This window comes from Stegodyphus dumicola, chromosome 3, assembly GCF_044657685.1.
Source record: "Stegodyphus dumicola isolate Sdum_Otavi_A_Nest chromosome 3, ASM4465768v1".
NCBI lineage: Eukaryota > Metazoa > Arthropoda > Arachnida > Araneae > Eresidae > Stegodyphus > Stegodyphus dumicola.
Window position 1 is genome coordinate 4,279,505 of NC_140770.1, and position 26,254 is coordinate 4,305,758.

The following is a 26,254-nucleotide window of genomic DNA, read 5'->3' on the forward strand; positions in this document are numbered from 1 at the left end:
TTGGAGATTTGTTTTTCGTACAGTGTTACCACTGCTCGCTTTGGAAGCATTGAGTTTCTTAATCCAAAATTCATTAAACTTTTACAAAATATTAAATAGATTGTAAAACAAATTCCAAATTCGGGCTACCACAGCAACCGTAATTGAATCATGAGAGGTAGTGAACTATTGTTGCCAAGATACACTAGAAATTTGTGTGCTAACAAAAAATACTAAACAAACTGTTTTAGCGATTTTACATTTTTTAGTGAATTTTTAGGCGTGTTTTTAATTTACGCAAACATAAGCATTTCAGAGCATTTGGGCTAACGTCCCTTTAGGCTAAAAACATTCAAAAACAGCATATATTCACAATTTCGGATAGAGATACTCCGCCCGCTTTTGAATCCTTGAGTCTGTCAATCAAAAATTCGTTAAAGCTTTACAAAATATGAAATACACAATAAATCAAATTGCACAGCCGAGCTGGACGGCGATATACAATATTCAAAATTTGATGACTTTAGCAATCGTTGTATTTTCACAATGCGAGAAACACAAGCTGGTCACATTATCCTCATACAGTAGTACCTCGGTATACTTCATTATTCAATTTGGGGTGTATACGGCCAACTAGCGGCTGACCGGTGAAGTCGCTGAACACTGGTAGTTTGGTCTCAGGTCTGAATCCCGTGAACATGCTAACTGCATGGTCGTTTTCGGGGTTTTCACCTTGCGTAACGTGTAAACGAGCCATTTTCCTTTGGAAAGTCCTCCACGAAGGCATCCTTTCCCTGAGGCAGATAGCCCTCCAGTTCTTTGCTGCAACCTAATAAACCAAACAAAAAAAAACTTTGTGTGTATACCAAAGGAATTTTTCCAAGAACAAATAAAGGCAAAATAATTAGACCGCTTGGCTTAATAATGAGACCAAATTAATGACCGCTTGTAGAGTCATTAGGTGTGCAGGGCTCTAATATTGGATGGTTACAATTTGAAAAGTGAAAGGACATAGTGAATCAAAGTAAAATTCCAAAACAAAATTAATATTTCTTCTGGGAAATTACCCCTTTGGAATAATTTTGTTAGCGATTATAGACGCTTTTTACAAGAAATATAGTGGACTGTATTTTAAAAATTAGCGATTTTTTTTATTTAATTTTATTTACCTTCCTTTAGAAAACACTTACTGCACTTTTTTAACTCTATTCTCTTAAACCGTTAGATTGCAGAATCTAAAAAGAAAAAGTAATCTGCGATTATTTATTTTATTTTTATTCAATTTTATCAATCATCATTATTTTATCATTGTAACACGATGAGAAGCTTTTCTTATAAGTAGCAAACAGAAACAAGACAAAAAGTTCGGGAATCTTTTGTACAATTGGAGATTTATTTCTGAAATCTGTAGTTGCTTAAATTGATGCCTCATTCTTTGAGTAAATGCTGATTAGGTTCTCTTTTCGCTATGTTGCCCAGCTAATTGCTCGTTTTATAGCATAAGCTCGCCTCCAAACACACTGTTATATTCATACAGGTGGCTTTTCAATATTTTCTCTTCCTGTTCTGAAATTAGAATAACATAATCAATCTCGAATTTGTTTTTTATTTTCGACTCGTCCCTACAAGAGCATGAAGTATTCGTTCGTTTGTTTGCTTATATGATTACGGCAAAGCCTCCAGTGCTGTCTGCCTTCTAGAGGGAAGCCTTCTAGATGAGACAGCAATCAGACAGAAACTTCTAAGGCAAACCGACTCGTATACACGTTACACATTGGGAACACCACGAAAACGCTCATGCAAACAGCCCGTTCTCGGGATTCGAACCTCGGACCGAACTACCAGCGTTCGGTGACTTTACCACTCGGCCACTGGCGAGTCATTGGGTACTGGATTACCGCATTAATGTTTGGTTCTGTGCATGCTCGGCGCCATTGCTGTCTCTGGTTCTGCGAGCTCTTCAATTTATCATTATTTTTTGGTAAATACATAGTGTATCTGAAATTTTGCGTTATATTTTACATTAAAATGCGATCTGAAGTTGTTTCAGAGATGTAGTGTGTATTTATAACACTTATTTGGAGAGCTATAAGCATATTCAGCGGGTTTAGCATAAGCGGAATGGATTGTTTAAGTTTTGATTTGAAGTTATTTGGACTAAAAGATGTAAGTGTTCGTTCACCTCGAAGCGATTCGGTATGTATTTGGTTTTGCTTCGTTATTTTACACATTAAACTGATTTATATAAATTTTACAGGAATTTGGGAATCATTTTGTTTCCTAGCATATGATAGTGAGAAATTGCACATTACTCAATACTTTGAAGTGATATCGATGAATGCGTGTGTAAACTGTATTGGCAAATCTTTCTTGAACAACTTTCTGTCTATTTATGTGCGTTATTTAGAGGAAAACATGATAATTGCTTATATCTGATATGTATACCTGAGTACGATTGAGTACTGAAATTATTACCGTGCTTTTAAAGAACGAATATTTATTTGTGTTTTAACAGTGCTTAAACTTATTTTTACACCCTATACACAGATTTACACTGTGTATTGTTATATTGTTTTGTTATTATATTATTTTATATTGTTTTGAAATTTAGAAACAGATATGTGTTGGAGTATTTTCACATCCTATGCACGGATTTATATATTGAATATTACTTATATATACTGCATTGAAATTGTGAGGCAGAGCTGAATTAGAATACTGTGTAATTGGCATACACTTTCTACGAGCATTTTCGGTTAATCTTCGGATTATGGTAACTTGGCGATTTTTTGGCGAAATTTGGCGACCAATACTGCTACAGAAACTTTTATTTATTTATTTTTTTGACGCCATTTTGTTTTCACGAAGTAAAGGCATTTTTTTTTTTTTTTTTTTTTTTTTTACTCAAAATTTTTTTCGAACAATCTGCTAGCCGAATTACGCTTATGCTAGAACTTTTATGGAACAAAAGTGCTTAATCATGACGAAGATTAGGTACGAAATTGGGAGAAAGTGCAGAATCGCTCACTGCTTGCCTCGTTTTTAAGAATTGCACATACACGGTATCATCCATATACCCTTCGACCTATATTCACTTAACACATCCTAGAATTGCACAAAAATAGCATTGCGCACACTCTTGACTTTATCCATGTACACTGCTAATGTCCTAGCTAGTAACCTTTATCGCCTTACCAAAATGTCGCCAAACTACCTGTTACCATATTCCAAAGATTAGCCGCATTTTCAGTGTATTTAGAGCAGTGTCTTTTGAACTGTAGGTTGCAACCTGCAGTAACAGTTTTAATATTGCTTTAACTTGTAAAAATAATTTTACAATTAACAAATATTTTTACACAATATATCTGAAGATGGATAAAGATAAGACCATTCAGACAAAATCGAAAAACGAAAACGTTTTGACGCATTCTTTTTACAATATAAACTTTCATTTTACTTGCTTTGCACGTGACGCTGTCATTTCGTCTGTTACTTGTTTAAAATGTTCACATTGTTCTGCGTCTTAAAATTAGAAATAAAGTTAATGACCTAAAAGTGCAATAGGATTTGCGTAATGCTTATGGGGTTCTGGGGTTGCGAAAAAATCTCAGTGGAGAAAAGGGGTTGCTACTGGGCCGCAGCATGCTAGATGAAAAGTTTAGATGCGTTAGCGAAATTATTAAGGTTTACTTTTTCCAGTGTCACCAAAGGCATAAATAGATCCCAAACCAAAGATCTGAAGATATAGACGTCTGCATACAAACATTTGTATTTTTATTTATGCTTCGAACAAATTTTAATAGTTAACAGAAACAGGCTAGATTGTAATTGTTTTTTTTTTTCCAAGTTATGCCCCACTTCCAAAATTTTCAAACTCATTTACTTTCAGCTTTCCAAATATTAAATGGACTATAAATCAAATTGTAAATTCGGGCTTTCAATTGCTCATATTCGGGTGGAGGACTATTTTTTTGAACATTTGCTGGCTTTAGAGGTACTGTTGGTTTTTCATAATGAGAGAAAAACATGGTGACAGCTGTTTTAAAAGTGACAAAACGCTTTTAGTGATTTTTTTTTTTTTTTTTTTTTTTTTGCGTGATTTTACATGATCATTTTCGTAATTTGTTAGTGGTATTTAGGCATGTCTTTCATTTACACTCTCATACATAACATCGAGAGCATTTGCGGTAATGTCCGTTTGGGTTGAAAATGTTTAAAAACAGCATATCTTGATAATTTCCGATAGATGGTCTCTCACACTAGAGATATATTTCTTTTGTTACTTCCTTGTACGAAGTAAAAAGGAAGTATTGTAATCTCGAAAAGGTTCAGGCAGCATATTTCAACGAAAATATCCATTTTGACCGCTATCGAATGCAATTTAACGATGTTTTTCCATGATATCTGTACGTAAGGACAGAATAAAATAATCTTTTCCTTCAAAAAAATTATAAAACTGCTTTAAAATTAATTCTGAAGAGAATTTTTCGTGGCGTCTGTACGAACGTATGTACGTACGTATCTCGCATAACTGAAAAACGAGTAGCCTCAGAACGTTGAAATTTTGTATATAGGACTGCTATAACATGTAGATGTGCACCTCGTATTTTGGTTGCAATCGGCCGCACCGAACGTATATAAATACTATATTTATATATATATACACTCTGTTACTTGGCACGGTGATCTCAGGTTCTTTACTCTTATATGTTTGTAAATTGTACATTTTTTGCTTTAAAAATGATTGCATTATGTTGTTCTTATCTTCCGGTTGAGGTTTTTATACCTTTCGTAATTGTGGAAGCAATATTTGTACAATTATCAACAATTTAAAAGCTGTTTAAGTGCGGTTAAGTTTTAAATAACATGGCGGACATAGTTGTTTACATTTGAAACAGCAGAATTGTAGATTTGTTGCCAATCTAGAGACACTAAGCTTCGCAACAACAAAAATAACGCCTTCATTTATTATAGCGAGTTAAATCATGCTTAATCCTTTCTGGAATTTTTTCAAGGAAATAAGATTGAGTGTTTAAGATTTACTTAATTTTTAATAATTAGTAATACAGATATTTTGAGCTTTTATGTATTTTTGTCTTGTCGGGAAGTGAAAACTGAATTAATTGAATGAGAAATACTCAATCGTCTGTGAAAAATGGTTTCTTTTTTTACTTTTTTTGCTTAATTTCTTTTTTACATCGTTCTAGCTTTATTATAGTATTTGAAAAGAACATGTCGCATCGATTAGATAATTCTTTAAATGATATACATTTTGTGCATTCTGAGTTATAATATGAGTGAAATATAATACTGTTAAGTGAACCTAGTGCCAGAGTGTCGCTATGTTAAACAAATAGAGTGAATTTTAAAGAATGCCTTTATTCTATTGTGGTTTATGCGCTGTTGGCGAAGTAGATTTAATTAAATCCAATAAGTTTAAAAGAAGTGCGAGAAACAAATGCGTATAATTTAATATTCCGTACAAGGAAGTCATGTGGTGTACACATCAGATTTTTTTTTTTTTTTTTTTTTTTCGTACAGTGTTACCACTGCTCACTTAGGAATCGTTGAGTTTTTTTAATCAAAAATTCGTTAAAGCTTCGCAAAATATGACATAAACAAAAAAAAAATCCTGATCTGTGCTTTCAAGTGCTCATACTCGGGTGGAGGAGAATGTTATTCAAAATATGATTTCTTTAGCAACATACTGGTACCTGGACTCTCTCCAATAAGCGCCGAGTATGCTACAGTTACACAACAAAGGCATACAGGAACGAGGAAGAAAATAACTTATATAATCTCCTTTTAAAGAGTGACTGGTGATTAGCGTACTCAATCGCCAAATTCTGTTGGTAAAGAATCGTCATCCTCCACCTTTTAGTTCGGGCGCCACTGTAGAGACATTAGGTTGTTTAGAATCAGAAGACATGAAAAATAAGCAGTGCCCTCGCCAGGACTCGAACCAGGACCTCGTAGCGCTACACCACGAAGGCATGCAGGAAGCAGGGAGAAAATGCCCTATAGCTAACTAGATACGAATCTCGAGAATCGTGGTGGAAGAGACAAAATGATGAAGATACTTCGCGGCTGAAATAATCTTCAAAAGATATTTTAAGGTTCATTTGCTTATAACTGCTCTGTTCCATGCCGATTTCTCTGAAAATATAAAAGAAAGCATTTTAAAATGGTCTTTTTCTCTTATATTTTACACTTTTCTTTAAAAAATATGAAATATTAGCCCAAATGGCCTTAGCTAAGAAGGGCTATCAGTCTCAAAACAGGTTTTTCTGTTGAATCATAGCAAAAGACTGAATTACTATTTAAATTGTTGCCACCCAATATTATCGCCCTACATGAACGTATGTATGTTTCTCGCTTTGTGAAAAAACGACGGTACCCAGAGTCATCCAATTTTGAATCAAAACAGAATTTTGCGTTGCCAGAAACATACATACATTAGTGCAGATTCTTCATTCTTTATTTTTTTAATATAATGCAGGGCTCTAATATTGGGTGGCAACAATTTGAAAAGAGATTCGGACTTTTATAGTGAACCAACACTTCTGGGCTAACTGCTTTTGAGCTAAAAAGGGGAAGAAAAATTCTTGATGTATCATTAGTGACGGCAAATGGTGTCAAAAAATGTATTTACTCTTCTTTATTATTAAAATTATTTTATTCTTGAGTTTTACGATGTTGCTTAAAATACATTATAGAATCTTTACCCTTGTTTTCTGTAGAAAGGTACAGGGTGTTCCAAAATTCGCTGTCATCAAACTCTCAAAAATTGTCAAATTACAAAATGGATATAAATGGCAAATCATTTCATTCAATGACCCCCTATAACTGTTTTATTTGGTATCAGATGCCCAAGATTTACCGAAGAATTTTTATGATTGAGCATTATTTCGCAACGCATAGATTTGATTGAGAGTCCATTTTGTCTGAACTCAGAGGAGACTAGCGGCTACTTCGTTTCTTATGGTGAACGCTTACTTTAGTTTCTCGAAATCAAGTTACCAATCGGAAACTTATTGTCTTGTTAAGTTGACGAACATTTGGGGAGGTAATCTTTAAAAGCTTCAACAGTTTTTCTCTAGGAATGCGTTGTTGAAGTAAAGCTCAATCATAAAAATTTGTCTTGCAGCAAATCACTGGATTTTTAAAGATTATAAGGTATTTCTTCCACCTTCTTAGCATGCCTTCGTGGTACGTTCACACTTCGTCAGCACGTTCGGCGAGTATTCGAGGGGTCCGAAGTTCGATTCCCAGCGAAGGCATTGCATTGCACATCGTTCACGACATCTGCTTCGAAACAACCTCATTATCTCTACAAAGTAATGGCATAATGTACAACTGAAGTTTCATGTGATTTGTTACTTTTAAGAATACAGAAGTTTCATTCATTGAAACGTTTTGCCTTTAATAGCCATTTCGGAGTTTAGAAATTTTTGAAATTACTAGCAGTTTCGCTGCCAGCCTTCGTCTGGCTTTTTTAATTGTATCGGAAAAATGGCTGAAGGGAACACCAAACGTTAAATTTAAAAACTGCGTAGAATTTTACTCTGCAGAACAACTTCATAAAAAAAAAGTTCTTACGTATAACAAAATTACAGTGAATTAAGCTCCCCCCCGGAGGTCGCCGTAGAGAACTCTGCGAAGCTACTGGCTAGGATCTGTACCTAGGCAGTCTCGGCCACGGGGGTATAAAATTTATGAACTTGGTGGTTCTGAAGGCTCTGGGAAAGGTCACTTATTGGCCGGCCTCGGAGTCTGGCACGTCCTAGCGCGGCGTGGTGCTAGTAACCCGTGGGGTTTTCCCCCGGGGTCGCTGGGTAATGTCCCGCTGCGACGGGCTCGTCCGAGCGACTGGCAGGAGCAATTGACGACCGGTGCTCCCTGGTGACGTATCCAGGTGGTGCGCGGCTCTGCTGGAGGGTAATAGTGGAGGTTGAACCTCCACGACGTGCCCGAAGGCAGAGTCGACCTGTAGTGAGATTTAGTTACTCGGAACAGGGAAGCCGAAACCCATACTGAATTAAGCTATATCCCTTAATACAAATATTAATTATCCTAATAAAAAAATTGACCAACTTTCCGTTGCAGAACAAAAATCATGCAAAACTTTTCAATATCTTACAAACAGTGAAATAAGCAAAAAATAACATGAAAGCAACTCAAAAAACATAAAATTCCGCGCAGAACTTTACTCTGCAGAACTACTTTATCAAAAAAAAAAAAAAAAAAAAAAAAAAAAAATACAAATGTATTATATATATATATAAATGACAATGAAATATGCCAATCTCTTAAAAACAGTGACATAAGAAATACGATGAAAAATTGTTGCCAAACCCATATTTCTAAAAGAATGAAACTATTCAAAATGACGCGATTTCATCAAAAATCTATCAACAACAATAAGACGGGAAAATTGTTGCCAAAATCACAGTTTTAAAGATGTGAGGTGTGAGAAGTGTACTCGGAGGCTTCATTTAAAACATTTTTTTAAAATATAAATATTATCATTTTTCCAAAATTCTTTTTGTAAAAGCAGTCGCAAGGATGAAAGTTTGAAAGTTTAACGTGTCCAAAAATCAAAGAAAAATAAACTATACATTTTTAAAAATAAGCCTTTTTTAGAAAAAATCCCGTTCGAAAGGTATTAAGCTCCCTTTGTTAAATAAATTCGTATTGAATCGATTTACTGAAACACGAAATTTATTTTAAGCTCGTAAAATAGCTAAGTGCTTACGTTTCATGACCATGTGAAAATGGTGTGCGTAGAATAAAATCTCGCTTCCCTATAGCCCATTATGTCTCAAAATGATGCGATTTCGTCACAAAACATAAAATAAAAAAATTCTAATTCGAATTTCGAAAAAAATCGCTTCGAGGTGCACTGGCTCTTGTCTAGATGCACCTATGTACCAAATGTCGTAGCCGTGGGTCTATTAGCTTACGCGCAGCGCGAACGAAAGACACACACACACACAGACAGACTCTTTCTTTTATTATATGTAAAGATAAATGCGCGACCTGTGGATCATCTTGTATATGCCCCAGCGTAGTCTAGTGGCCACATTAAATTAAATGCATTGTTCTTATTGCTTAGGATAGCTTACTTTGAATAAGAAGTTTTTAGAAGATGTGCCATTTTAGTTTTTCGTTCCTTACTAAGTTCAAAAGAATGTTTCCGCTCGGAAATAATGAAGTTGATGCATGTACAGACATTTAACGATAGAGATCCGAAAAAGGATCTTTGTATGAAATTTTAAATTCAAAAATAAAATTTAGTTTAATTAGAGCTGTTATGCCTTAATTTAAAAAGATGCTTTCATCATCAGATTTAATTGTACAGAAGGCTAAAAATGTAAACACAGTGCAATAAAAAAATTATTATTAGAATTGCGGCAAAATATGCTCCCTAGAGGAAGAATATGCCTTCATGGAAGATTTTTTGATACGTCACTTGTGAGGAAAATCACGCAAACTTTCATGCTGCCAGCCTGCGTTGAGAGTTTTCTAGAAGTTTCTTACAAAAGAAACTCGAATATACGTTTACCCACGGCAAACCCGAGTTGTAAGCTCCAGATGCAACCCACTGCTTTTTCTGTAATCGGAATTTGACACTAGGACATGGTAGCAAGTGCTGGGTAGCTTCAGTTGCTCCATCAAGTATGTGTGTATGTGTGGGGGGAGGCTTTATTAATGAGGAGGTTAATTAAGAAAGTGAAAGGGTCCCCAGTGATAATACAATAACATTAAAATTAGTTTAATGACTGTTTAACTAATGACAAACAACTCTAGACTACATTAGCAATAAAAACTGCATATTTTGCTATAATTTTACTTATTTTAGGCTATGCTTCTGGAAATGATAATCTTGATATTAAGAGCGCAAGACTAATATTGATTAAATGACTATACTTCTCTCTCTGTGTATTTATTTTGACTTCCTTGTACGAAGTAAAAAGGAAGTATTGTAATCGCGAAAAATTTCAGGCAGCATATTTCAACGAAAATATCCATTTTGACCGCTATCGAATGCAATTTAACGATGTTTTTGCGAGATGTCTGTACGTAAGGACAGAATAAAAGACTCTTCCTTCAAAAAAAATTATAAAACTGCTTTAAAATTAATTCTGAAGAGAATTTTTCGTGGCGTCTGTACGAACGTATGTACGTACGTGCGTGCGTACGTACGTATCTCGCATAACTCAAAAACGAGTATCCTCAGAACGTTGAAATTTTGTATATAGAACTGCTATAACATGTAGATATGCACCTCGTATTTTGGTTGCAACCGGCCGCACCAAACGTATATAAATATATTTATATATATATCCACTCTATTACCCGGCTCAGTGATCTCAGTTTCTTTACTCTTACATGTTTGTAAATTGTACATTTTTTGATTTAAATATGATTGAATTATGTTGTTTTTAAGGATTAGTATTTTATGCCTTTGGTAAATCTGTGTGCAATACGTTTAGAATTATCAGCAATTTTAAAGTTTTTTAATTGCCGCTAAGCCTGTTTTTAATGGCGGCCATTGATGTTTACATTTGAAACAGGAGACTAGTGGATTTGTTGCCAATCTAGAGAAACTTAGCAGCGCAACAACAAAGATAACGCATTCATTTATTATTGCCAATTAAATCATGCTTAGTTCTTTCTGGAATTTTTTCGAGAAAATAAGCGTTTGACATTTACTTCGTAATTTTTAATATAGATATTTTGAGTTTTTATGCATTTTTGCCTTGTCGCGAAGTGAGAACTGAATTAATTGAATGAGAAATACTCAATCGTCTGTGAAAAACTGTTCTCTTTTCTTTTGTTTGCTTAATTTCTTTTATACATAGTTCTAGGTTTATTTTGTGCATTCTGAGTTGTAACGTTGCGCGCCTCCAACTTGCACGCAACCAAGGGGTGACTGTGAAAACTGGATAAAACACAGAGTCTTGTAAAGGGTTTAAGTCCCTTTTTATTCAACGTAAAAATTACAATTGCGTGCTCTTGACGCTCACAGACTGCGCCAACTCGGCGGTCAAATAAAAATAATAACCTGAAAAGAAACTAAAGACAAGACTCTAACTACGAGGCTCTCTAAAATAACTAACTCACCGCGTTTTACAATACCGCTGCTAATTCAGCAGACTTGAAGCTCACTTGGACGATTAACACTACTTCCCGCCAAGCACATAGGCCGAAACGCGGGGTTCTTCAATTTTTCGCTAACTACCTCCGCGCTCGTGAAGTAAGAATATCACCTCCCGAACGAATCTGTTTCCTTTCTATTTAAATCATAATACTTCCGCTGATAATTTGAATCCTTGCGCGTTCTACTAAAATTTACATATTCTGGCATTGGCAGTTCCAGGGGAAAGTAAGGCTTGACAGGAAAGATAGTTTAAACTTAAAATAAATGTTAGTTAAAATAAATATAAACCCTACATTTGCCGCTGCCAGAATTTGGAAAACTTGGAAGCAGGTCCTACAAACGACCTGTTGTAAGTTTCTCTAATTCTGAACTAACTGGCGAGAACCTAGTTTACACAACAAAAATCTTATGTAACAAATTGTATACTAAAATTCTGTTGATCGTTATAAAGCTCTCTTCTTACAGCAATTTTTCCTGGACTTCATCAATCAATCTTGGTCTTTCCTTCCAGCATCTGGAAGGAATAAGTATCAGTATCTTTCTAAATACATTATAATTTACACTTTCTTGACACAATAAATTTTTGTTTTTAACGATTCGTTTTTCTTAGTTATTGCTTACTTCACATTCATTCAATTTTTCAAGCATTAATTTAACTTTACCCTGGCTCTCCACCGTGTGTGGTGTCAAACGGGAATATTCGTGTTTTAGTCTTACAACACTTCCCCTAACCACCATGATTTGTTAGAATTCAACGACCAAATAGACACACCTTACTCGACATTCTACAACTCAATGAGCTACTTTAATATTCTTAAAAATTCAAATGTAGGTGGAGAACCCTACAAAACACATTCATTCTAACTTCCCCCTCATTCATCTTTAAACATGCAGGCTTTCGCTCTAAAGCATGACTTTATCTACAATTTAATACTTAAATTTTGACTTCATTGCTTTTAAGCATTCACTTTTAGCATCTACAATTTTATGCTTCTAGACTAAATTCTACTTTTACATAACATTCAAGTATTTACGTACATTTACAAAATTTTAATACATATGATTTTTACAATTTACCATAAAATGAATAAGAGAAAATAAATTTTTACTTTACTCATTCTTCGCCAAGCTGGCGGCACTGAAACTAAAATTCTTATTAGTACAAGAATACGAAGTTATTTTTATCTTCTGCCAAATTTTGGCTTTAACATAACAGAATTAGTCTTTCGACCAACAGAAAATGCTTGTTTTTAGCTTTTACACTTAAAGAAAATAATACTTTTGCCTTAGCTAAATAAAGTAAAACAAAACTAAGTCTCAACCGAGACATACTGACTTTCGTCAAAACATAGAACTTCGTACTTATGCATAACATTTCGGAACAAAAGAGAAAAACAATTTATAGAAGGTTTTAACTTATCTTTGAGTTTTCGATGCTTGAAACTCCGTCATTCGTTTTTGGCAATATTGCTCCCAAGTTAGAGGTTTCATGGATGTCAATCTTCTCCTTATTGATCTCCGAGTGTCGTCCACATTGCTTTTTCTTTTGCGTCCTCTATATGCTGGCCTCTTGGCGGAGTAATCGTCTGGTTGTTGGCATTTCCGTTTTTCCCTGGGACGACTGGTCTTGACGTACTCCGGTCTGGAGTCCTTCTTGAATTTCTTCTGTTCGTCGTATTTTTGTGCCTCCTGTTGCCGTTTCAGTTTCCGGAACGGCGGCCTTGCTGGCACCTGACTCTGTGGCCGTGTGCGCGTTCTCCTTGATATATAATTTCTCCTGCAATCTTTTGTAGGTGGTGATTTTCTCTTTACCACGGTTTCTTTACCCGGTGCATCTGTATTTTTGTTTTTCTTAAACGCTGGAGTTTGAAAATTATTTTTTCTTTTTGATACCGACGTCCGGGTTGTAGAAGGGCTAGGTCTCTCTTCAGTTCTCTCTTTCTTGGGTGGTGGAATAGTTGTTATCTCTGGACCTTCTATTTCGTTTAGACTTGAGTCCTGCAAGAAACTTTTAAGGATTTCAAAATCATTTGGATTATAGTATTTTTTCACCTGGTCGGGACTTGCTTTACAGATTTCCCCTCTCTCGTTCTTAAGATATAATACTACTCCTTTGATTTCCTGAATTACATAGGGGCCTTCAAGCTTTGGAGCTAGCTTTGCAGTAAAATTGTCTGGGGCACTTGATAAAGAAAATTTCCGCTTCAATACTTTATCCCCAACTTTAAAATCTGCTTCACGGCGTTTTCTATCATAATATATTTTCTGCCTATTTCTTGCCGTATCCGAGCTTTTAAGCGCCTGATCAATCAGCTTTTGCACATCTTTTTGTTTAAACTCCTGCTCTCTTTGTTGCACAAAGAATAATTTATCTAAAGGCGTAATTAATTTTCGGCCTAAGAATAATTCTGCTGGGGTATTTCCCGTAGTATCATGATTTGCCGTTCTTAAAGCATAAGCTAATTCATTTATGTAGCCATCCCAGCGCTTGTGATGTGTGCTCACGTAACTGCGAATTATTTTTACTATGTTTTTATTAACTCTTTCTGCTATGTTAGCCTGTGGTCTATATGGAACCATTTTGATATGGCGTATGCCAAGTCCATTGCATATGTTTTCAAATATTTGACTAATGAATTGTTTTCCGTTATCGCTAATGACTTTTATCGGTGCACCGTATTTTAAAATGTATCTGTGTAAGAATGCATCTGCGACTGTTTTGGCTGACGCGCGTTTAAGTGGAACAATTTCTGTCCATTTTGAAAAATGATCTACTATTACTAAAAGAAAACGATTTTTATTTAACTCGCTCTGGGGAAAGGGACCAAGGAGATCTATGCCTAAAATTTCATTCGGAAATGTACCGCGAATGCTATTTAAGTACCCGGCCGGGCTGTAATTAATATCATTTATTAACTGACATTGATTGCAGCACCTGACATACGCCGTTACTATTTTGTATAATTGCGGGAAATATACCGCCTCGCGTACCCTTTTTAAACCTTTCTGACCCCTAGATGGCCCGCTGTTTTTGCTTCGTGCAACTCCTTCAAAATGCTTAATCTAAGCGAGGCTGGGATGACTGGTTTATACTCAAGATTTTCGTTTGTTGTTTTCGTATAAAATAATAAATTATCTATTATTTCATAGTTTTTTGCTCTATTTCTTATCGCATCGATATCTGTATGCTCAAAGCTTTCGGGGTCTTTCAAATAAGCATAGATATTTCCAAATTCAGGATCAGCTTTCAGTTCAGTAATAACCGTATCTCTAGAATCTAAAATTTTTGAAGTCAACACAGCGCATTTAAGTTCATTTCCTTCATCGTCCAGTTTTATACGAGAAAGTGCGTCAGCTACATTGTTTTCCTTACCCGGTTTATATTTTATTGTGATATTATATTCTTGGAGTTTTAAAGCCCACCTTATTAACCTGGGCGTTAGGTTTTTCCCCGAGTAAAGTCTACCAACAGCCGCATGATCCGAAAAGAGTGTTACTGGCGATTTGCCGAAATAAACTCGAAATTTGTGTACAGCCATTAATACGGCTAATGTTTCTCTTTCTGTAGCTGTATAATTCCTTTGTGTCTGATTCAACGTTTTACTAAAAAATGCCAGAGGATGGTTATTTTGCATAAGAACCGCACCCACCGCATAGTCTGACGCATCTGCTGCAATTTCCAGGTTTTCGTCCCGCTCCGGGAATTTTAAAACAGGGGCATTAATGAGCGCTTCTTTTAATCTTTCAAATGCTGTGTTAGCTTCCGCTGTCCACGTAAATTTAGCCCTTTTTCTTTTGATTACTAAGAGTGGTTCAACAATATTAGCGAAATCTTTTATGAAAGATCGATAGTAAGAACATAACCCAAGGAAAGAAGAAAGTTTCTTGGCGGTGTTGGGCGGTGGGAAATTCTTAATAGCTTTTATTTTTGAATCTTGCGTTTCTATTCCCTTTTGCGAAATTTTATAACCGAGATATTTAAGTTCTTTAGTTGCGAACTTGCATTTTGAGGCGTTAATTGTAAGACCGGCCTCTTTTAATAATTTAAAAACTTGTTCTAGATCATTAATGTGTTGTTCCAACGTACTACTCGTTATAATTATATCATCTAGATAAATTAAAGTTGACTTTCCTAGGACAGGCTTTAGAACAATGTCCATAGCTCTCTGGAATGTTGATGGGGCCCCACACAACCCAAAAGGCATGCGTAAAAATGCATAAGTGCCCGATTTTGTTATAAACGCGGTTTTATGTATATCTTCGGGTCTCATAGCTATTTGATAGTAGCCAGACGTTAAGTCCAAAGTAGACATATATCTTGTCGATTTGATTTATAATGATCTCGTCTATAACCGGCAAAGGGTAAACTGGAAATTTAGTAATAATATTTAGTTTTCTGTAATCGATAGCAAACCTCCAAGCCCTTTTATCCGAAGGAGGAAACTCGTTCTTTTTCCTACATAGTACGACTGGACTCGCGTACTCACTATTTATGGGCGTTATTATTTTATTCTTTAACATCTCCTGAATATGTTCTTCGATGATTACGTCTTTTTGTTTGTCATACCGATAAGGTTTAGTCCTACAAGGTTTTTCGGCATTTAATTGAATCTTGTGCGTCACTATTTCGCAGTTTCCTGGTTTTTCTGAAAACAAACGAGAAAAATTACTCACCACTTGCTGTATTGCTTTCCTTTCATGGTCATTCAGATGGCTAAGGTCCACTTGCGGTGTCTCCACAGGTTCCACCACCCTCTGGTCCATCTCCAACACCACGGAACTATCTTGAAAATTTAATTTGGCCCTCGCGACCCTTAAAAACTCCATACCTAAAATAAGAGAATGTTGCAGATCTTTCACCACAAAAATTAATACTTTGAGACTTTCCTCTTTTACCTGTAAATTTAATGATAATTTCCCGATGCAGTGACATGTTTTTCCTTGCGCCGCTATAATTTCCGTATTTTTGGTTTTAAATAATCGTACCCTATAAAAATTCTTTTTGAAGAAATTTTCACTCATAAAATTTCCTTCTGCTCCTGTATCGATGAGGGCTTCTACTGGTACATCGCCAACCAGGACTTGTATAATTGGTAGCTGTGAGTTTTTTACGATGACCGTATTTAAATGTCTATTTGAGGGTTTTTTTTAAAACTTCCGGGGTCTAGACCCTCCCTTTCACAGGCCCCTCTACTCGTTTAAAGCTTTCCTTTCAATCTGTGTCTTCTGGGTACGCAGATGTTTATTTTCAAATTTTCTTTTTGGGCCTTGACCTTCGAGTTTCGATGCGTTAGCTTGATAGCTTTTTCCCCCATAAGAGCGATTTCCATTTCTGGTTTCCTCCTTTGAAGATTTCCTTCGGGTACTTTGAGAATATGTTTCTCCTCTCGCTTTTTCCGCTATTCTGCGATTTTGAAACTTCACCGCCAATTCGAAGAGTTCCTGCAATGTGCTTGGGTTTCTAATTTAAAAGTAGTCTTGAACAGCGGGTAACAATCTTGGTAATATTATTTCAATAATCTCCGCATCGGGTTTCTTTCCATACAGCATATCCGTTAGCTTGATTTTTCGTAGAATAAAGTCCGTCAATTCTGCTATATCCCGTTGATAGAAACTATATAGTTCGGCTTCCAGCCGTGCGCGATCTTTCACTATGGGGAAGGCCTTTACTAGTGATTTTTTGAAATTTTCAAATGTATATGTCTGGCTTCCAAATTCCCCTAATAAAAATTTGCCTATATTTTTCCACCATAGCGCGGCCTGTCCTCTTAGTGCTGATGTGGCGATGGCAACTTTTTGTCTTTCAGGAACAGGGTAGAGCTGAAAGTGGTTTTCTAGACCTTCTAGAAATACCGCCACCGAATTTTTTCCGTCGAAATGGACGTTTGGCTTGATTGACGCTCTCAACGTCTGGACCAGGTATCCAAATCCTTCTAACTGAGTTGTCATTTCTTGGTGTTGTCCAGCGGCTTCCATCCAATTTTCGGCCATTTCAGTTCGATAAGTGTTCGGGCGCCAATGTAACGTTGCGCGCCTCCAACTTGCACGCAACCAAGGGGTGACTGTGAAAACTGGATAAAACACAGAGCCTTGTGAAGGGTTTAAATCCCTTTTTATTCAACGTAAAAATTACAATTACGTGCTCTTGACGCTCACAGACTGCGCCAACTCGGCGGTCAAATAAAAATAATAACCTGAAAAGAAACTAAAGACAAGACTCTAACTACGAGGCTCTCTAAAATAACTAACTCACCGCGTTTTACAATACCGCTGCTAATTCAGCAGACTTGAAGCTCACTTGGACGATTAACACTACTTCCCGCCAAGCACATAGGCCGAAACGCGGGGTTCTTCAATTTTTCGCTAACTACCTCCGCGCTCGTGAAGTAAGAATATCACCTTCCGAACGAATCTGTTTCCTTTCTATTTAAATCATAATACTTCCGCTGATAATTTGAATCCTTGCGCGTTCTACTAAAATTTACATATTCTGGCATTGGCAGTTCCAGGGGAAAGTAAGGCTTGACAGGAAAGATAGTTTAAACTTAAAATAAATGTTAGTTAAAATAAATATAAACCCTACAGAGTTATAATATGAATGAATTTTGTGCATTCTGAGTTATAATATGAATGTGTGTGTGTGTGATTATGGCAAAGCCTCGAGGGCTATCTGCCTAAGGGGAGGGATGCCTTCGTGGAGGACTTTCTAAGGCAAACTGGCTCGTATACACGTTACACATGGGGAAAACCACGAAAACGCCCATGCAGCCAGCCCGTTCGCGGGATTCGAACCTCAGACCGAATTACCAGTGTTCAGCGACTTTACCGCTCGGCCTCTGGTGTATAATATGAATGAAATATAAGACTGTTAAGTAAACCTAGCGCCAGAGTGTCGCTATGATAAAAAGTGAATTTTAAAGAATGCATTTATTCTATTGTGGTTTATGCGCTGTCGGCGAAGTAGGTTTAATTCAATCTAATAAGTTTAAATAAAATGCAAGAAAAAATGCGTATAATTTAATATTCCGTACAAAGAAGTCATGTGGTGTACACATTAGATTTTTTTATTTATGGTAAATGTTTTTATCGTTCGTACGCTGACTTTTTCCACTATGTCTTGTAAAATTACTTTATTTTGAGCAATTGTTTTTTAGTGAACTAAAATTATTTATTAACGCTAGTGACAAACTTATCTCGCATTCATTCAATAAAGACAAATTGAAGAATGTCATTTGTATAATGAGTGTAAAACTTAAATCTAAGAAATAATATACCCTGCCATATTTTTCAGGTTTTTTCTGAAGTTCTTCTGGAAGTGCAATCAGAACTGTCTAAAAAACGCAGGGAATCCCAGACACATGCGGCGATTTCAGGTAAGGATTTTACCTCTTTTCTCTTACTATGACTAGAAATTCAGTGCAATATCAAACAATGTAAGATTGTAAGGTAGGAATGCATACAATTCCACTATTGCCAAGTAAATAATAATGATAGTTTTATATCGAAATGCTTCTCAGTGAAATTCGTCTCAACGAATGTTCCATTAATGATATTTCGATTCGCTTAAATTGGGGTTAAGTGCCGCTCACTTCCGTGTTGTTGTCTCGTACTTCGGGGGTCTATCTCTACTTGTACAAGTCTAACATATACTCGTAAGAGTGAAATAACAGGGAATGAAACGCCGAATGCAGGATTGGATGTTGTCGTCATGTTTATTCCCGCTACTTTCTTACGCCTATGGCTGCGCGGAAGAAAAGAGTCTGCCCACCAAGAAGATGGATGAGCAGACGCTAGGTTTACCCATGGAGGTAAGGAAGGAAGGAGTGGCCAACCGGCACTAGAAGTGAAGCACTACTTCGAAGTTTCGGTCACCAGATGGGTGTTCTTTGTTTACATTCAGAAGCTCGCTTGACAGTGTTCTGATAGTATTTCGACACACGACAATTCCATACAAATCGGAAAAGGGACACTTTCGCATGAAAGAAACATTCATAGTGAGATGGATATGTATAGTTTAGTCCCATTTACGTAAAATATCACATCTTGGTTATTTTTCGATAACTAACAACAGCGATTTTGATTATGAATTTGTTTTTATAAAATTCTAAGCTGTTAAACTACAAAACTATAGATTTTAACAAAAATGTTATGCTTAAAGAATGAAAAATACCTTACGGTACCTTTAGATACCCTTGATAGAGTATTTGATACTTTTATTGTATGTTCCAAATGCCAAACTGTTTTAAATAAAATAATTTTTTTCACATCCATATATTATTGTAACGTGTACCTTTTAAAATTTTTTAGAGGAGAGGCTTTACTGCTGCTCATTTTAAACTTATCGTTTTAATTTTATATATCTGAAAAATAATCACTTTGGGCTTACACGTTTTACTTATTTGGGTTAATTAAAAATAAAATCCTTATTTTATTCCTTTCCAGAAATGTTCAGAGAAAATTAAGTACTATTTAAATTATTTCGCTAATTTCTAATAATTCTCTAATTTAAAATGAACCGAATAGAGCATTAATTATAAATTAATGCAAGTGCAATGTAATTATAAATTAATGCAAGTACAATAAAAGTAGCGAATACATTTTTCGATTTAAAAGATGCCTCAGAAGCCAAAAAATCATGTCATATTTAAGAAAGTATTTTAGGAAGAAGCTCTGTAAATAGAAAAGAAATAATGCATAATTTTAATATTAATAATACAATAAACTTTCATCTTAATTTTTGTACCTTAGCCGAATCAAATCGAATTACCTTAAATTTTTTTTCTAATGTAATAAACGAAAACTTGTGAAAATATTTTATTCAAATTAAACCATTCTGACAAAACTATTCTGTGAAAAGTACAGCATTTAATTCCGTTCAGAATGAAATGCTGTTTAAAAATATGTTGTTTTCATATACTTAAGACTCTAAAGTGTTGTAGAAAAAGAAAATATATACATTTATATGTATATTTACGACGTAATTACAAAATATTTATATCCGATCGCGTCGAAACCCATTGATCTGAATGGTAAATGACCCAATGTTTTGGTCACCACGTAGGGATCGCCGGTGCTTCAGATCAGACTACGGGAGAAACCTCTTTAGGGCCACTCCATCTTACTTCCTACCTCCATGGGTTTACCAGTAGGGCTGTAAAGCTTCGAGATAAAAGCTCTGTTGCGGCTAAAGAGGTTAAGGTTATCACAGTCTCTGCTAGACGCGACTTTTCTGAGAAAGGAGATTCTGCTAGCACTGGTTCAAACGGGAGGATTCCCGTACAGTACGTGCAAGTGCTTGAAAGTCATTGCTTGCTGAACATCTTGTTCTAAGTAAACTGTTTCACTGATTTCATCGGTTTTCCGGCAGCCAAGTCGAGCTTGACAATGAGAAGTTGCATGGGGTCACACTCAGGCTGACCCTCCATCCATTTCAGTGCAGTTTCAGGGCCGGCAAACGCTTCACTAGCTGAAGGTCCCGTGTCTGCTTCAACTTCATCAAGGTTATCTTCTCGACAATTTCTTCTCTCACACTTTCAATAAGTTCATCACTTAGAATTAGGGACTGTCGCATCGCATACCATCCATTCTGCCGTATCCTCAGCATTCACTTCTGAACATCGAGGAATTTGCAAAAGAATGTTTTTTAATTTCTCAAGGTGACACGTCATCCTCACTCTCCTCCTGTCTCTTCCCTTTCCTTTTCTTCAGCTTCCTTTTCCTTTTTTCTCCTTTTTCTGCTCTTCTTCAGTTGATTCTGAAAAGAACTGAAATTCTGAAAGCGATTCGGATAGTTGCAGTTCGTGCGTTTTTGCGAGAATTCTGAAGAAATGTAGCACAAATTGGTTAAAAAAAAGTAATTAAAAAAGGTATAAAAATAATTGGAAAAATAAATGAATAAAAACAGTTGGCTTGTTTGATATCCGCGTAAACGTGGAAAAAATGGACTCAATTTTGAAAAAATAATCGCAGAAATTCGAAACAAATTTACTGCTGTATACAAAACCAAATGCAACCAAAAATAAAATAAACAAAATAAAAATAAATTTTATTCAATTAAAAAATTAACAAAGAAATTTTATTTATAACCAGGTATAATTAAATAAACAAAATATAATAAAAAATTATCACAGAAATTCGAGATAAATTTACTGTTGTATACCAAATATGAATTGAGAACATTAGAAGTTTGTAGTGTTTTCTGCAGTATTGACGTTGTTGCAAACGAAACTACTTTACAGTATTCTCACAACAATAAAGATAAATATGTCTGTGTTTCCACTTTACAACGCGAAAGAAGTCTATGAATCAAAAGATTTAAATTCCTAGGTTCTACTAACTTCGATGCAGAATAAGATAAAGAAATTTAAATGTGTTTTAGCATAAGTCTAGCAAATTTTCACTGCTCTACATTCTTTACACGACAATAGTTTGTAATTAAAAAATACATCGCGTTTTTAAGCATCTATTAAAGTGACTTATAATTTACGAGGTATTCAAAAAATCTCCAGAGCTATAATTACGCGGTACTTGGAAATTTCCACATTAAATGATTTCTAACTAACTTCAAGAATACCTTTCGTAAGTACTTTATATAAAATATTTTAAAAAAATTTCGTAATTAACGTTAAATTATTTAACGAACGTGCAATTCTGATTTGTAATTTTAAATTTAAAATTTGACAATATTGTTTGGGGATGGTCATAGTGTTTAGTCTTACCTGATCTAGTTGAGATATGGATGTTTTGATCGAAGCAGGTCGTTTCGACGCCAACGGTTCGACTCTAACGTTTGGACACCGGCGCAGTTCGACGCCGTACGTTTCGACGCAGGGGCAGTTCGACGCCATATTTTTTTTTTTGTATTTTTATTTATTTTTAGAATAAATATGAAGTAATATAAATAAGTAATATGACTGATTTTTATTTATTGAATTAGCGATTGTTTGCATGCATATTTGAAATAAATATATGTGTGAAAGTGTTCTAGATTTTTGTTTGTGTCCCAGATTAGTGAGAAGCCCCCTCGCCAACGTCAAGGCTCCCGGATATGTGGGAGGGTTTTTTTTTAATTTATTTCACAAAACAGCATCAAAAAGGCAAAATACACAAATGGTAAATAAACATATGGTTACAAAGTAGTTATATTATATTGCAGACAAATATAATTACAGATAAATAAGATTACACATAAATAAGATTAGAGATAAATAAGATTACATCATAGAACTGTTATTATACTAATCCATTGCAAAATTATGCGCCACACCTTTCAGGTATTCCATTATTTCTCGATTTTCAAAATCTTCAACTATACTTTAATTCTCATATCAGCTCGCAGATACCTATTCCGCTTGTGCGGCGGTTCATCTCCACGTACAAATTGTTCATAACATTGATCAATTGATTTTTGAACACGCCTGAGACCATCTATGAATTCCCATAATGTGGGGTGTGAAACACCAAATGGTGATGACAGCAAGTTTATTTGAATGATGATGCAAACTTATTCTAAAAATAAATAAAAATACGAAAAGTATGGCGTCAAACAAAAGCAAAAAAAGTATGGCGTCGAACTGACCCCGCGTCGAAACGACCTCGTGTCGAATTGACCACGCGTCGAAACGCTGGCGTCGAACCGCTGGCGTCGAAACGTTGGCGTCGAACTGACCTGTACCGGTTTTGATATCTCAAATAGGAGAAATTTCGGCTATGCCGCAGGCAGCAGAACTACTCAAATCAACACATATTTCTCACCTTTTTAACTGTTTCATTCACTCCTTAATAAATGGAATTTCTTCTTTCTTAACATGAAAGAAAGGCAGAAGAAATCTTGCCCAAAGGGTTTGTTAAGGTTTTTCTACGCTATCTTTGAGCTTGCAGTCTTCCAATCTGTGTCCTACTCACTCCTGCTAATCCATTTATTTTTGTACTTTTAAATTTATTATTAAGCTTGTAGGGAAATCAGGTGTTTTTGAAGCAAGAGTACGTACATGAAATATTTTGCAATGAACGACGTACATGAACGATGAGAAATGCCGTCGCCGGGGTTCGCACCTGGACCTCTCGAATAAGCGCCGTGTGATAACCGTTAGCATATTTCCCAAGTGCACATCAGCGTAGCCACTGAGGGAGGGGTTTCGAAAATGGACCAATGAGATTCTATTGAGCTAATTTGTGACACTAAATATTCGTGCATGTGAGCGTAGATGTTGCTTATATTTTAATTTGCATTTATTTCGCAGTTATAAATATATTGAGTAATAGCAGAAAATCTGGTAGTGCTTTCATTTTCTGAGTTCAATGAATGGCTGACATTTCACTTTCGCCATTTTTATCACGCATTAATATTTGGATTGAATTTCACGGCATATTATCGCTTTTGACATCGAGAAAATGACTCAAGCAACAATAAGTCGAGTTCTGCATGTATTTTTGAGCCCAGTCTCAAAATTGCTTAGAAGACTAAAAGCATTTTCAATTCTGCTTCAAAAGAACTAATGCTTGTACAGAGCAACCATATCGAATATCTTTAATTTTTAAAAAATTGCTATTTCTATTCTCGTCGAAATATTGGATGACATGAAAAAACTGAAAAAACATAAATTTAAAGACTTTTTAAAATTACTGTACATTTTATATCCGTGTGCTTACTTTGATGCTTCATTAGGATTAAACTATTTTTACGATTAGCGACTCTTCACCATAATCGCGAATGGGCAATTTTTTTTGCACCCAGTTGGGGCAATTTGTTCCCACTCCTGTTGGGGCAATTTTTTCCCACCCTAGTCGGGGCAAGTTTACCCCACCCTAGTTGGGGCAATTTTTTTCTCACCCCAGTTGTGGCAATTTTTTCCCACGTGAGTTGGAGCAATTTTTTCCCACCCCAGTTAGGGCAATTTTTTTCCCATCCCAGTTGGGGCAAATTTTTTCCCATTCTCAATCCAGTTGGGGCAATTTTTTGGCTAATCTTAAGAATATGGTAACAGGTAGTTGGGTTATATTTTGGTAAGGCGATAAAGCTTACTAGCTAGGAGTTTAGCAATAATCTGAGGATTACACAGTTCGAATCACAGATTATTTTGTCTCAGAGAAATGAAAGATCATGAGACATGTAACGTGACTTTTTCCGGAAAATTCCGGTCGTGATTTCTTAGCTAATAATACTTAGAAACAATTTTGCTGCTAAAGTGCAGGATCGCCCACTTATTTGTTTGGCACTTTTTACAAGAGAAAGAAGAGTTGGATTTTTGTCAATTTTCTTTGACTTTTTAAGTGAAAATAGGTCGATAGATAAAGTCAAGTGTGTGCGCAATGCCATTTTTGTGCTATTCTGCGATGTTTTTAAGTGAAAATAGGTCGACGTGTACATGGATACTGTGTATGTGCAATTCTTAAATACGCGGCAAGCAGTTTGCTATTCTTCACTATCTCCCAATTTCGCACCTAATCTTCGTCATGATTAAGCATTTTTGTTCCATAAAAGTTCTAGTATAAGCGTAATTCGGCTAGTAGATTGTCGGAAAAAAATGTTGAGTTAAAAAAAATGCCTTTACTTCGTGAAAACAAAATCGCGTCAAAAAACTAGAAGGTTGCTGTAGCAGGGTTGGTCGCCAAATTTTCGCCAAAAAATCGCCAAGTTACCATAATGTAAAGATTCACCAAGAATACAACTGGACGTGAGAAGTGTTAGAACTGTTAGAAGTGTTGTCAAAAAGTTCAAAGAGACATTATCGACAGAAAATAAAATTAAAAGTGGACGACTTCCAAATGTTTTCTACAAGGGAAAACTTTGCATTATCAAAGAGGTTAAGAAATAAATTTCTTCATTATATGCAGTTGGGCAAAGATGTTGCTAATACTTCACATCAAACTTTTAGTGTACAGACTCTACGGAATGGCTGACATGGAGGAAGTTATTACGTAAGGGCAGCTAGAAAGAAACCTTTCATTTCAGAAATAAATAGGAGAAAGTGATTAGATTTTGTTAAACCTTATTCATGTTAATTTATCAGACGAATTTTGGATGGTGACCCTAAAGGTATTTCAATTTACCGGGTCCACAGTCGCCTTCCAACCGTACTACCGGGTCTGTCACCCTCAATGTCTCCGTATCAGGCGGGAGGTGGTTTAACAGACTAAAGTGCCCACGAAGAGCTTAGAAATGTAACGATACACCGCCCCCTCGTCCCACACTTACGGGCGACGGATCAAAAAGTTGCTCTCATTCCTCACGTCTGAACGGGTCAACGGGGTTCACCACTCCCCGCGAACCGAGACCACCATGAGGTGTGGTCCTATAATCTTGGCCGCTCTACCGTTCGGTTGCGCCCCTACCAGTACTACCGGGCAGTCCACTAAGCAGAAGGTTTGACATAGAATACCAGAGTCGTTGTCGAATAGCCACCACGCCAGTTAGGGCCACCCCAGTTCCCACCCCAGTTAGGGCAATTTTTTCCCACTCCATTTGGGGCAATTTTTCCCACCCCAGTTGGGGCAATTTTTTCCCACCCTAGTTGGGGCAATTTTTTTCCCACCTTAGTTGGGGCAATTTTTTCCCACCCCAGTTGGGGCCATTTTTTCCCAATCCATTTGGGGCCATTTTTTCCCACCCCAGTTGGGGCAATTTTTTTCCCACCCCAGTTGGGGCAATTTTCTTCCCACCTTAGTTGGGCCAATTTTTTCCCACCCCAGTTGGGGCAATTTTTTTCCTTCCTTAGTTGGGGCAATTATTTTCCCTTCCTTAGTTTTTGGCACTTTTTTCCCCACCCTAGTTGGGGCAATTTTTTCCCACCCCAGTTGGGGCAATTTTTTCCCACGTTTGTTGGGGCAATTTTTTTCCCATTCCCAATCCAGTTGGGGCAATTTTTTATCTAATCTTAAGAATATGGTAACAGGTAGTTTGGCTATATTTTGGTAAGGCGATAAAGCTTACAAGCTAGGAGTTTAGCAATAATCTGAGAATTACACAGTTTTAATCACAGATTATTTTGTCTCAGAGAAATGAAAGATCATGAGACATGTAATGTGACATTTTCCGGAAAATTCCGGTCGTGATTTTTTAACTAAGAAACAATTTTGCTGCTAAAGTGCATGATCGCCCACTTATTTGTT

At 36.0% G+C, this 26,254-nt stretch overlaps 1 long non-coding RNA gene across 1 annotated transcript in view; it reads left to right on the forward strand.

Moving 5' to 3' along the window:
* The window catches only part of LOC118205975 (uncharacterized), an 84,766-nt gene that overhangs the window by 15,522 nt on the left and 42,990 nt on the right, over nt 1-26,254 (forward strand). Inside the window, exon 2 of the long non-coding RNA XR_015040114.1 lies at nt 18,435-18,516. This is a non-coding gene — a long non-coding RNA (uncharacterized LOC118205975). The remainder of the gene's footprint in view (nt 1-18,434; nt 18,517-26,254) is intronic.